Source organism: Mixophyes fleayi, chromosome 6 (assembly GCF_038048845.1).
Source record: "Mixophyes fleayi isolate aMixFle1 chromosome 6, aMixFle1.hap1, whole genome shotgun sequence".
Classification (NCBI taxonomy): Eukaryota; Metazoa; Chordata; class Amphibia; order Anura; family Limnodynastidae; genus Mixophyes; species Mixophyes fleayi.
This window is the reverse complement of record NC_134407.1, coordinates 99,791,839-99,806,367: the sequence shown is the minus strand read 5'-3', so window position 1 is coordinate 99,806,367 and position 14,529 is coordinate 99,791,839. Positions and strand designations below refer to the sequence as shown.

The 14,529-nt window shown below is 44.4% G+C and overlaps 1 protein-coding gene across 1 annotated transcript in view; it reads left to right on the top strand.

The window, feature by feature from the left end:
* Positions 1–14,529, top strand: part of POLR3A (RNA polymerase III subunit A) — a 614,347-nt gene that overhangs the window by 86,889 nt on the left and 512,929 nt on the right. The gene's annotated exons all lie outside the window — the stretch shown is intronic.

Genomic DNA, 14,529 nt, shown 5'->3' with positions numbered 1-14,529 from the left:
GGCGACAGGCTAAATGCTGGTATTTACATTTTCCTAAAACATATAAAATACAAACACTGTGATTGCCGACATTGAAAATACAGACGGTCACAATGCCGACATTAAAGCGGTAATGGCAGGGGGTCCAACAGATATACAGCTGCTAGACCTGATGCTGGTAGCACCATAGCAGGTGAACCCACAACAGGTGGTCCCCCTGGTGTGATACCAACCAGACCCTATCTGGTCAACATGAGGCTGGATTCTATAGGGAATTATGGTGCGCAAAATGTGGGCACCCTCCCTAAGAGTACCCAGCCCCGTGCTGACAGCACTAGGGCTTTTCCCACACCCCTGGGCAGTGGGTGTGGGGTAATAAATGGTTTTAAAAAAATGAATAAAACGCTATTTTACATTAGTGAACTGAAAGTCCCAGCAAGCCTAGGCTGCCATGAACAGTCTGGGTATGCTGGTGCTTGTAGTACTACATGCACAACATTACACAGTCTCTGCAAATTTGGCAGCTGCACATTCATGTCGCTAATCTCCTATTTCAGCACATCCCAAAGATGCTTTAATGGATGGAGATATGGTGACACTGGAGACCTTTGCACCGATTGTCATTTGTGGAACCAACTTGAGATGACATGGCGTGTTATTCTGCTTGAAGATGGCGTGTTATCCTGCTCCTATTAGAAGATTGATAGACTGTGGCCATAAAGGGCTGCACGTAGTCTGCACCAATACTCGGGCTGTACATTTAAACAATGTTCAATTGGTATTATAGGGTTTAAAGTGGGGGAAGAAGACATTCCCTATAACAATACACCATCACCATCAGCTTTTACTGTTGATACAAGGCAGAATTAATCTATGGATTTGCATGACTTACGTTAATTGCATGTTGCAGCAGAAATAGAGATTCGTCGGATCAGGCAACATTTTTCCAGTGTTCAACTGTTCAGTTGTACAGCCTTTCTGTAAGATGGGAGCATTCAGGAGGCCATCCAGTGCTTATTGGCCTCAGAAATTATTATTTCAGTCTCAAAAGAACAAGGAGGTTTTGGTTATTACGCAAACCTATTTATATTGCAAAAACCGGACTTGAGTTTTTGGTCTATCTTGTATCGGAAATCCCTAAACACTCATCTGCTGGTGGGCATATTCAAGAGGGAGTCTTTAAGATCTGTCAAATGCAAATTTCTCACCTCCATGGACATAAGATGCATATCTCCACGTTCCAATCTGAGATGTGCATCTCAGGTTTTAAGTGGCAGGTTCCCATTTACAGTTCAGAACATTGCTTACGGGCAGCACGATGGCTAAGTGGTTAGCACTTACAGCACTGGGGCCAATTCTAGACCATGGCCTTATCTGTGAGGAGTTTGTATGTTCTCCCCATGTTTGCGTGGGTTTCCTCCAGTTGCTCCGGTTTCCTCCCACACTCCAAAAACATACTGGTAGGTTAATTGGCTGCTATCAAATTGAAGTGTGTGTGTTAGGGAATTTAGACTGTAAGCCCCAATGGGTCAGGGACTGTCGTGAGTGAGTTCTCTGTACAGCGCTGTGGAATTAGTAGCGCTATATAAATTGATTATGCTCTATGGTCTGGTTACAGTACCAAGGGTATTAATAAAATGTATGGCGGTCATGGCAGCCTTTTTAAAGTTAAAAGTGGTAACTATTATATCAGACCAGGGCGACCTTCTGATAAATGCTAGATTCTGCGCTCCTGCGCTTCTCCTGACCCATTTGTGGATGACTGTGAAGACGCTGGCTAGGTAACAAATTAGAAATCCAATGTTGACCCAGCACAATGTATGCTATTTCTGGGTCTACTCTTCGACACCAGATTTCAGTCTTTTTACAAGTGGGGAATATTCTAGCTATTCAGAAACAGATGAAAGCTTAGTTATTAAAGACAGGTATTTGTTCTCCATTGCATTAAGCTTATTGAGAAAACTCCCAGACTCCAGAGTAAAAATCTGACCAGTCAAGGTCCGTCCAACCCTTATTTGGCAACAAAGTTCTTCAAAATGTCACTGCATACCCATCAATCTCTTCTCTTGTTTCTGAAGAAAACAAATCTCAATAAGTTTCGGGTTATCTGCTCTCCATCTGGGACTGGACCATCGTTTCTACAAATGCCAGCTTACTGGGATTTGAAGTGTTTGCTTTGAATAGCTGACTACAGGGACTTTGTTCCCAAGAGGAGGCAAAACTCCCCGTAAATGTTCTTGAGCTCAGAGTTGCTACAAGCTCAGTCCCACCAAAGGGTCAGACCTAGTTGCATTGGCCGTAGCATACCAAAAGCCTTCAGATTGTGGACAAATTGGGTCACCCGAATGTCGATACGATGTCCCCTTGGCTAAACTGCAAGGTGAGCCAATATTGTGTGAGAACCCAGTATCCGATGGTGCTCTTACTGAACACCATGAACACCATATTTCCTGTGGAAATATTGGCTGATTTAGCTCTTCCCCCATCCGCAGATGGCCAGGTTACCTTGAATACTAAGAAGGACAAGAAAGAGGGTGTGCCATTCTGGCTGAGAAGAAATTTTAAGAATATCGGCATAATCATTTTGGAGAAGAAAATCTCTTCTAAATCGGCGCTCCTTTTATCACCCTGACTTTGCTCTGCTGATATCCTTCGGGTGCAGGGTCTTTCGGAGGAAGTCATTCAAATCATGATTTCAGCTAGAAAGCCACTGTCTGCTAAAAACTATCACAGAGGATGGAAAGATTACATTTATTGGTGCGAAGATAAAGTTGTACACACGTCTTGTAATTTGGCGTGCCTTTTTTCCTGCTTGCAGAATGGTCTGAACAGTTGTCTAAGACTAGCTTCCTTTAAAATACTGGTTTCAGCTCTGTCAGTCTTCTGTCTGAAAGTTTCAAAGGAAACTAGCTATTTCTCTATCTTCCTTTGGGGGACATTGGGGTATAGAGTAGGGACAGGGCCAACTGGCACTTTAAACTTCTGTTTAAATAAGCCCTAGCTCCTCTCCCTCTGTACCCCACTTCCTGCTAGCCTCAGTTTTGTTTAAGTGCCCGGCGAACGGGCTGCGTCTGGGCTGATTAGCAGCCCAAGTATGTTTTTGTTTTTTTTTATTTTGTGTTTGGGTTTATAAGTTAATCAGGGACTTGTGTCTCTTGTTCCTGACAGTCGGCGGCTCACTAAGCCGCATAGGCGGCTGTCACTCACCGCGTGTAGCACTCCCGACTGCCGGCTGCTGTTTTGGAGGCTCCGGGGTAAAGTAGCCTGGCTTCCCTTTCCTCCCTGTCTGCCACTTGTTAAAGCACTCTTTCGAGCCTGCAGTTAGCGTGGAGCGTGAAGGATATAGCACAGCATGGATGGCTGTGCGCTCTCTGGAGGGCGGGATTGGAGGTTCCATTGAGGGTACCTCCCTTGCCAGCCCCCCTCTCCCAAAATTCTGATACCCTCCTAGGAGCCGGGCACAGTCGCCGCAGGCTGTGTCCGTCCTTCTGTTCTGACAGCCAGCAGACTGCAGACACTGCGTGTGGAGGGATGGCAGCAGGAAAGTGAAACCCTCTCCTAGCACAGTGCTGGGAGAGGGGGGGGGTAGGAAATCGCAGTTGTCCCATGAGTCTAGCTGCTTCTTACTAAGAGCAGTCCTCAAAAGAAAAAAAAAAATACTTTTAGCACGGGACTGGGTCAGGCAAGGGTCACTAAGATAGTGAGCCCTGCTAGGCACTGGATTGGTTGAGGGAGGTTGTCCTGTGGATGCTTGCCAATGCAGTGCTGGGCCCTGGGGGAGTGATGTTTCCTCTATTGCACCTCTTCCGTGGTGGTCTCTCACTCATTTTGTGTGCAGACACAAGAAGAGACAGCCATTTTATAGCTCCAGCTTCTCCCCTTTTCTGTCCTGAGTCCTGTAAGGTAAAGGGTTGAGGGTTGTTATTTTAAAAAGTTTGTCTTTTACTCTGTGGGGCTTTATTGGCTGTATTGCAGGCTCACTTTCTGTTCAGTTTTGTGTGCTGCTTGTCATCTATATTGTGTTTTGTTACACTGTGTTCTGTCACTTTTGTCCCATCTGTTAACATGTCAGATAAGAGAAAATCCATACGTGGTAGGGCTGGTGTTACATCTATGTTGAGTTTCACCTGTGCTGTCTGTCATGTTAAGTTACCAGCTGGACAGCCAGGCGCGCAAGCTCTGTGCGCAGCCTTCGGCCCTCAGAGAGCATACCGAGTGAAACAGCAGCTGCTGGTTCAGATACAGCAAAACCTGCCTGAGCTCGCTCTCTCTCCAATACGGTGGCTGAACTTGCTCAGTTGGTGCTCTCACAGTCTGTGGCCACTCTAGCATCTGACTCTGCTTCCTCAGTAGTGAATGACATGGGTTCTAGTTCGCTAAGTTAGGGTATGATTGTTTCTACCCTGGCGGAGTCTGTAGAACCAGCTTGGGTACAGGGACTTGCATCCTCTGTACAGCGTTTGGTTTCGATTTCTTCCTCTTTAGAAAGAATGCTGCGTTCTGCCGCACTGTCTTCCTCACGTAAGCGTAAGAGGGTGTCGGCACTTCTTCAAGGACATGAGTCAGATTCTGACTGTGGTTCCCAGGAGGAGGGTGAATTATCGGTGGATTCTGACATAGATGCTCCCTTGGTGGTGGAGGAGGTTCATTCTGATCGTCAGAGTGTTGAAGAATTAATTCAAGCTGTGTGTCAGGTACTTGATTTTCCTGAGGAAGAGGTTCCTAAAGCTGCAGAGGCTTCTCTTTTTGCTCGCTGGAAAAATAAATCTTTCTCTTTCCCTTCCTCTTCCCAATTGGAAGATTTGTGGTCAGAGCCTTGGGCTTCCCTAGATATGAAGTTCCAAGTATCTCGGCAACTGCAGTCGTGTTATCCTTTTCCTCCTGAAGTTCTTGCTAAACGGGATACGCTTCCACGTGTGGATGCGGCTGTTGCAAGGTTAGCCAAAGTAGCTACTATTCTTCTTTCTAATGCAGCCACGGATGGTACAGACCGTAAAGTTGAAGCCGTCCTTAAGTCCATTTTTGTGGCAGCAGGTGCCTCTTTGAGGCTTGCTTTAGCATCTGCGTGGGTGAACAAAGCTGTAGAACGCTGGTCAGAACAGCTGTCTGAAGGTTCGTTGGCAGGCAGGCTGTCCTCTGAACTGCTTCCATTAGTGGAGCAAATTCAGGAGTGCAACAGATTATTTAGGAGAAGCTGCTATGGATGCGGGACTGATTGGGGCACGTATTTCTGCCTCTGCAGTTTAGGCTCGTCGCACTCTCTGGCTAAAGTCCTGGGAGGCTGATGTGGAGTCTAAAACAGCTCTTGAGACCATACCTTTTTCTGGGGGTTTTTTTTTTTGTTTGGGCCTCAGCTTGACTCCATTGTCAGTCAAGCAACAGGAGGAAAGAGCACTTTTCTCCCTGTTAATGCTCCCAAAACAAAGAATGTCCAGATTCTGGTCCTTTCGTTCCTCAGGAAGGTTGCAGGGTTAGTATTCCTCGGGCCAATCTTCTAGAGGCCAGGCATCCACCCCCAGGGATGGTTTGCAGCATGGGCACCAGGCCTGGTCTGCTTGACGTCCAGCAGCAAGCCTACAGACAAGCAATTCACATGACGGGCATTTTGCTCCTCCGCTGTCGCCAGTGGTAGGAGTACGTCTTCTCTTGTTCAGAGATCGGTGCTTTCCGTCTACCACCGATGTCTAGGCTCAGGGGGTGATGGACCAGGGATACAACATCGATCTGCTCTGTCTTCCTCCCAGACGTTTTTTTGCCACAGGGCTTCCCATTTGTCTACGACAACGACTGGCTTTACGAGAAGCAATTTGATCCCTCCTTTCTTCTAGAGTGATTATCCCGGTGCCAGATTCTCAAAGAGGTTTGGGTTTTTATTCCAGCCTTTTTCTCATGCCAAAACCAGACTGCTCATTCAGACCAATTCTGAATCTGAAATCTTTGAACACCCAGGTCAAAGTGCCCAGGTTCAAAATGGAGTCTTTGCGCTCGGTCATTCACGGAATGGAATAAGGACAATTTATGGTGGCTATAAACATCAAATATGTCTATCTCTATGTGCCTATCTGGAAGGGTTATCAGTCCCTTTTGAGGTTTGTGGTTCGATCAGAGCACTTCCAATTTCAGGCTCTTCCCTTTGGTCTGGCCACGGCCCCACGTATGTTCACCAAGATCATCACGGTCATGGCTGCTCTGCTAAGGTCCAAGGGGATTACAATCATCCCTTACCTAGACGATCTTTTTTTAAAGGCAGATTCTCCAGAGGTGCTCCAGTCGCATATTCAGGTAGTAATCAAGACCCTAGAGAGTCTCATGGTTGGATTATCAACTTAAAGAAGTCCAAGTTAATCCCATCCCAGCGGATGATCTTTTTGGGTCTTTTATTCGAAACCCAACTACGGGTGTTCTTGCCCCAGGACAAGATTATAGCCTTGCAGAATATGGTGAAATCTCTGTTGGCAGCAAGGAGGCCTTCGATACATTTCGCCATGAGAGTTCTGGGCAAGATAGTATCGACTTTCGAGGCGATCCAGTTTGCTCAATTTCATTCACGGTAGTTCCAGTTGGAACTTCTGTCACAATGGAACAAATCCCATCTGAATCTGGCGGTTCAGGTATTCCGCCTGGCTCTGCAGACCCGTCAGTCGCTTCTTTGGTGGTTACACAAACGGAATCTCGCCAGGGGACGCAAATTCTACATTTGCAATTGGACTTTGATGACAATGGATGTCAGCCTTCGAGGTTGGGGGGCTGTCTGTCTTCACACTCTGTTTAGTGTCTTTGGACTCAAAAGGAATCTAAGCTTCCAATCAATGTCTTGGAACTGCGAGCAGTGTTTCATGCTCTTATGAACGTGCAACACTTGCTGCAGGGAAGGCCAGTGAAGATTCAGTCAGACAATGCCACAGCAGTGGCATACCTCAATTATCAGAGCGGCACCAAGAGTCCCTTGGCCATGCAGGAGACACACAAGATATTTCAGTCGGCTGAGGTTAACGTTCCGGCACTCTTGGCCATCTTTATTCCCGGAATAGAAAATTGGCAAGCAGATTTCCTAAGCAGGCAGACTCTGCATCCGGGCGAATGGTCCCTCCATCCAGAGGTGTTTCTCCTCTTATTGTTTTTCATGAAGTCAGGGCAGTTCTTCGAACAAAGCCCTCTTTCCTTCCTAAGGTCGTTTCTAGATTTCATCTCGGTCAGGACATTGTCTTTCCTGCCCTGACTGATTCTACTGACTGATTCGTCTTCAGATAACGATAATTCTACTCGTTATCTCGATGATGTCCGAGCCTTGCATATTTATGTGAAAAGGTCTCAGAAAATGCGCAAGACTGAGGATCTTTTGATTCTCGATGATGCTTACAAGAGAGGCTGGCCAGCTTCTAAAGTGACTATTGCTAGGTTGATTTACGGCGGTTATCAGTCAGGCTTATAGTGGGGTAGAATATTGGATTTTTATACTTAAAATCCGTTTCTCTTAGTCCATTGGGCGACACTGGGCGCCCACCCTTAACGCTCTGGTTTATCCTACTGTTTGACATGTTGTCTTGCTGTTAAAGAGAATGTTGTTTTGTTAAGTTTATTCTCTTTTCTTGTTTTCTCTCTATCTGTAGGCTTGGTTTCTGTAGGCTTGGTTAAATATAAACTGAGGCTAGCAGAAAGTGGGGTATAGAGGGGGAGGAGCTAGGGCTTAGTTAACAGAAGTTAAAGTGCCAGTTCTCCCTGTCCTTACTCTCTACCCCAATGTCCCCGGATGGACTAAGATAAACGGATTTTACATAAGTATAAAAATCTATTTTTTTCCAGAAATTCAGATATTCTTGCAGGGTTTTCTACATGTCCAACCACCTAATGGGCCCTTTAATTTGGTTCCCTCGTTGCTGCAGCAACTGCAGTTTGAACCTTTAGATCCGGTTGATCTTGCACTCTTTTTTTTCTTTTTCTTTTTTTTTTTTTATGACAGGGCTATCCTGCATACCACAAACCATCCTTTCAGCCCAAGGTGTTGCCAAAATTTCACCTGAACCGGGACATTATTATCCCTGCTCTAAGACAGAGCTTGTCCTTGGGAGGTGAAGAACCTCTGCAGATATTAGATGAGGTCAGAGCCTTGAAGATCTCTGTCAATTAAGGTTCGTCTTTGCTTAGGACCGATAGCCTTCTTGTACTTTTATTTTGCGCATAAGGGGTTCTGACCAGCAACAAATCAAACCGTTGCCCAATGGATCAGGGCTAGGATTCAGTAGGGAAGCCAGTCCCAGACCATTCTAAAAGACCAGTGAGTGCTTCTTGGACGATGTGGCATGGGGCCTCAGCCAAGCAGTTGTTTCAGGCGGCTAACTGTTCCTCTGTTCATACTTTTACAAAATTCTACCGGTGCAATGTGGTTGTACATTATCATAACTCTTTGTCAACTACTTATGATAAAGTAAGTAATCCAGAGGAGAGGAGTCTGTTCCATTTTCTAAGTGTTAAAACTGAAAGCCAAATTATCTCAGAGTTTTTCAGACTAAACCTTAGAAAGCCTAGCTCCACCTACTTTGCAGCCTTTCCTCACAGAGTTAAACCTGCCAAAACTGTCAAACACATGCATCTGCAGATCCTCATCTACATCTCTTCTAAGAATAGTATTTGTGAAAGAATTTTTTGCATTAGTTAAGTCTACACACGCTGGCTGAGCTAGTAACTGCCTTTGCAGATTCGCTTTCCTTTGTGCTTGTGAACGACAGCTGTCATTTTTACCTCATCTTGAATCTAAGAACCATTTTATAAAGTTTTCAAAATGGAAGTCAAAATTATCTCAAGGTGCCTAATTGGCAGCCTTTCCTCACAGAAACAAGCGTGCCAAAACTGTCGGACACAGACACCTGCAGCTCATCCTCCTATATATGTCCTGAGGTAATTATTAGAATGAGAGATGTTTCTGTGTGGGTTCTGTTTGCACACTCTGGCTGAGGTTGTGTCTGCAGAATTCACTTTCCTTTGTGCTTGTGAACTGCAACTGTAATTTTTATCTCATCTTAATTGTAATTTCTAATAAAGTGAGTAAATCCAGAATCTGGAGGTGAGGAGACTGTTCCATTCCATTTAAGTGTTCAAAGTCAAATTACCTCAGGGTTTGTAAAACTAAAGCCCAGACAGCTTAGCCCATTTTCCTTGGCAGCCTTTCCTCACAGAGACAAGCCAGCCAAAACAGTCAGACGCTGAAGCTGGGTACACACTACAGGTTTTTCGTCCAATAATCGTCTCAGCCAGCCGACATACGACCGCTTATTCGAAAGTCGGGTCATTGTGTGTAGAGACACGATGGTCGAAAGTCTTCCCAAATGGTCAATTGTCGCCTCAGTAATAAGTTAGTTGCACCATTCAATATTTTCGTTCCAATCACCTTTCCATCATGTGGTGTGTATAAATTTACAATCGATCCACGATAATCCTCAGATACTTCATCGAACTGGGGCTCCATTGGGGGGCATGTGTATGGAAATTTCAGATGCCTGTACCTGTCCCGCGTGGTGTGGTGTCTGCACATCACTGACTGTTAATTAGATGATTGTAACGGAATAGCAATAGCAGTAGTCTATTGCATTGATGCGTCTAGCGTATGGCAGCCAGTTTAATAAAGTGTAGTGTTAGTTTTTATGTGTATTGCTTATGTCTGCCTTCTTAATTAGGTCCCTGCACCAGCAAAATATGTTAGAATGGCTAATTCTATTACAGTGTCCATGTATTGTACTAGATATCACACATGTGTATTGTACTTGTCTGGTTGCAGACCATTACAGTAAAGCATGTGTAAAAGGACCCGTATTTGCGTCTTAGTTGCACACACTATCCTCTTATTCTGTTCTCGGATACACTCGTCATAAAACTCGCACTTTTCCTTAAACAATGTTGCCTTACTCAGTCTTTTGACCACACTAAATAACACTTATGCTTTACAGAATTATTTATCCAATAACCACTGTATCTCAGCAGTACTTCACAATATATATTAGTTATAAATAACCAGTATTCAAATCAAAGTATTTTACTGTTAACACATAAAACCCTGCATTCACAGTTCACACATATATTATAACATTGTTCAACATTACCTAGTACAGGGGTGTCCAACCTTTTAGCTTCCCTGGGCCACATTGGAAGACGACGGGGTGGTTTGGGCCGCACATAAAATACACTAACATTAACGATAACTGATCATCCAAAAAAACATAGAAAACATAGTTAACATATTAAACTTACTTGGAAATGAAGTTAAGAAACCTGTTGATGAATCATGATTAAAGAAGTAGTCCCATTACCAGCTGCAATTTAACTTACCTGCATCTGCCAGTTAGTGGGGTTCGGGGAATTAAATGCCAAAAACTTTTTTTTTCCTCTCTTTCTGCACCCATGAATCATTTTTTTTATTGACCAGTTTGAAATGGTCACCGATATAGGTAGCATCAGGAGAACTAATAGAAATCTACAGAGATTTAAAGATGGGGTGGCGGGAAAAATGGCTCATGGAGCAGCCTCCGATGAGGGTAACAGTGGGTGATAATTTCACCCTACTCAGCACTGCACATTAAAATGGGTTAAAATATAAAAAATACAATCATCTCTTAATATTTATATTAGATACATACAGAGAACACAGCTAGTTCATAATTGCATGGTGCAGAAAGTCCAAATTCAGAGTAACAACAATAAGATACTGGATAATCTTTCACTGCTGCTGATAGTTCGCGCGGGTGACTCCTCTGTGCTGCGCTACGCAATGGATGTCAGGTGTGATGACGTCACCCCCGACATTCACTGTGAGCGCCACACGGAGGAGGAGACCAGGGAGGGAGCCGGAGCTCCAGCAGACGTGACCGCAAGGTAAGTATTTTCTTTTTTTTTTTTTTTTGCAGGATATTTTTTTCATTAACAGCACTGCCCCCTTGCCACAACCGCTGGGCCACATTTACAGGCGGGCTGGGCCGCATGCGGGCCGCGGGTTGGACAACCCTGACCTAGTATATCAATATAAAATTAACCCTAGGTACAACACCTTTATTCCTGTGCACTATTTTCTTTACACATTTAATAAGACATAGTATTTATAATATTGATTTAACTATCACAGATATCAAACAATAGCTTCACAGTTATATGTATATAAATAGTTAAATCAACATTACAAACACATATAGCTTTATAGATATATATTATTATCAATGACACTTATCAAATCATTGTATCCTGGATCCAATTCTTTGTTTGCAATGTAAGGAACGTTCCTGTAGTATAGAATCCTTTTCTGTAGCGTAGTGTATATTTTCTGTAGTGTATTCCTATTCCTATCCTTTTCTGTAGTGTATCCCCATAGTATCCTATCCTTTTGTGTAATGTAGGGTATATTTTCTGTAGTGTAGTGTATCCCTATTGTATATTCTATCCTTTTCTGTAGTGTATGCCCTTTTCCAGGTTCAGGCAGGCAGCAGAAAGAATCAGGGGCAGTCCCGGGTCTGGTTTTTATAGTCCAGCCCAGAAACTCACAGCCTCCCCAGCGGCAATGTGTGTCTGGTGAAAGCTCTGCCCCTTTATGCTAATGTTTTTGGTATATCATTATATGACCCGCAAATGTCGCTTCAGTGTGTACAAAATTAAAATCATTGTTCACGACAACATGGCTGTAAAAAGTCGCTACCAGGATGGATGCTCTCCCTCTATTGTCTACATTGAGGCTAGTGTGTATGTAGTCTATAGACCGAGCGATCAGACCATCGATCAGATGTTAAATCAATCGGCATTAATAGTTGGTGGAAAATTAGGCAGTGTGTATCTAGCTTGACAGTAGCAGCTCCTCCTCTATATCTCTTTTGAGGGAAGTATTAGAGGGTGGGAGTTTGTCTGATAAAGTGAGTAATACTAGGGTTGAATCTGGAGCAGAGGAGACTGATCCATTCCATTTTTAAGTGTTCAAAATGTAACTTAAAATGACTTCAGGATTATCAAACGCCATTGCATTTTTGAACAGCATGCAAGACTAAGAGCCAGGGAGGGGGGACTAATCTGGAAAAGCCATAATGGACTATTTCTTTTGTCGCATTGCCTACACCCTGGAAATGGTGACGCGCTAAGAGAAGTTTACTTCTGCCTCTTCTGCTGCAAACTCAGCAAGCCCATTCATCAGAGGTTTCTCAATTAGCGGTCCATTGGCCCTGTGATGATTCCACCAGATGAGCCTTTTGGGACCTGAAGTCTAGCGAGGTCAGTCCAGAACCTCACTATTAATTCCTACTCTTTAAAGAGGGTTCTACATTCTGCCTCCCCAGCTATGACTCTCCTGCAGTAGTCCAGTCCTGTGAGGGTTCAGACTGAGTTGTCCTCTCAGGATGGAGGGCAAGGCAGCGGTGGACTTTTACAATGAGTTCCTCATAATCTGTGGAGGTTTCCACAAGATAGCAGGGTGTAAAACAGTAAAGAGTCAGTAGAGACTGAAAATACTCTATTTTAAAGGAAGAAGAGACCATTTATTTTCTTCCCTTATTCCCTTTATTTTGGGGAGTTCACTAGTGGAGTGTGTGAAAAACCTGAACAAAGGTTTCAGCTGTCGCACAAATTGTGCACTCTTCATCCTTTCCTTAGTGTGAACACAGTAAAATGTGAATACCCACCCAAGGTGGATGCTCCCATATGGCAATTGTCCAAGAACACTACTATTCATATTCAAAATGCTGCAAAGGGATGCTACATATATGCTGCAGTTGTGGTTACTCTTGGACTATTTTAGCCTGTGCATCGATAACAAAGGCAGTGGTAGACCCAGCTCAATTACTAACCTTAGCTGAATACATTCAGTAAGTGTCTGAATATAGGTGCAGCTCCGGAAGCTGTGCTCATTGGAGCTAGAAAGTTATCTACTGCAATCTTTAGGTGTGGGTCCCCGGCTTTTGTCTATTCACACTGCAGCTAAAGCAGGACGACAGACTTAAAGGACACAGTTCTCTGCCACTCAAGACTACAACAGAGGAAAAACAGGCTTGGGCAGACAGATGGCTGTATACAAAGTTCTCAGCACCAGCCTTCCTGGAGACCTAGTAAGACAGAGGGCTGTGCAGGAAGCTATTTGGACAGTAATTATGACCAGTGTTCATCCCTGTGCCAGCAGACCAATAGGGAGTGGGAGTTTTTTTTCAAACCTCTGCTTAGTCCAAAGCCCAGATGGATCTTTTTAACCCAGTTTGAAGCTCAAGACTCAACACTCAGATTTGAGTGGACAGGTTCAAGATGGAATCTCTGGATATGTAGTATCTTGTATGAAACTGGATGGACATTCAGAATGCTTATTTTCATGTTCCTGTCTGGCAAGGCCATCAATGTCTTCTCAAATTTACAATTCAACCTTACCATTTTCAAGTTCAGGTTTTGCCTTGCGTCAAGTCAGCGGAGATCATGACAGTAATGTACACTATTCTAAGATTCAAAGGGCTGTTAATGATTCCTAATCAGGGCAATGACTTGATCAATGCAGAGTCCTGAACTTCATGCTTATGTGCGAGAGAGACTCATTAGAATCCCATGGGTGTATCCAATCTAGTTCCTACCCAGAGTCTTATTATCTTGGTCTACTGTTCAATGCCCAAAAACAGAGAGCCTTAACTCGAGATACATTTGTTGAACAGCCAACTCTAATAAAGTCTAATATAATCAGCTCTCATTTGGGCATGAAAATCCTGTGGATGATGGTCTCGACTTTCTAGACCAGGCCTGTCCAACCTGCGGCCCTCCAGGTGTTGTGAAACTTCAAGCCCCAGCATGCTTTGCTAGTAGACAACCTGTTCATAGCTGGAAGGGCATGCTGGGACTTGTAGTTTCACAACATCTGGAGGGCCGCAGGTTGGACAGGCCTGTTCTAAACCATGCAGTTTATGCAGACTCATTCTGCAGTTTTCCAGACTGACCATATACCAAATGAAACTAGTCTCTCATTCACTTGACCAGCCATTTTACCAAACTGGCTCCAGATGTGCTATTCGTCCCTTTGGTACCTCAGTAGGTAATGTCCCTTTGCCATTTGGTGTTTGGAAAATAGAACCATGGATTCCCGCCTTCAATGTGGAGTGTTGCCAGTCTTTTAAAAATGTGGGTTCAAAGTTTTTGGTCTCTGTGACAGGTTGGACCGCCTATGATATCCTGTCTGTTGTTGCTGGGAACCGGCTGTGCTTACTTTGCCACCGTTTCCTTTTGTTATCCCAAATGCGCCCTCTAACCGCAGTAAGAGGGACTTACAAATACTGCCACCACTGGACTTCTTACCAGCATCCAGTACCTGGTTTCTTCTGGGTAACTGACGCTGTTAGTGTACCCCGTTACTGGTGTACCTGAGCTAATACCCATAGCTTATTCCTATGGATCAGGGTTGCTGTGGATGGATCCCCCTGGCCTATCACACTGGCCAGAGCTGCAGGGTAGCGGGCAGAGCGGTGGTACCGGAAAGCTGGGTCCAAGTCTCAGAACATCCGGGAACGGATTAGAGTTGGGTCTAATCTGTAGGTCTCAGGGATAGACAAGTTTCCAAGC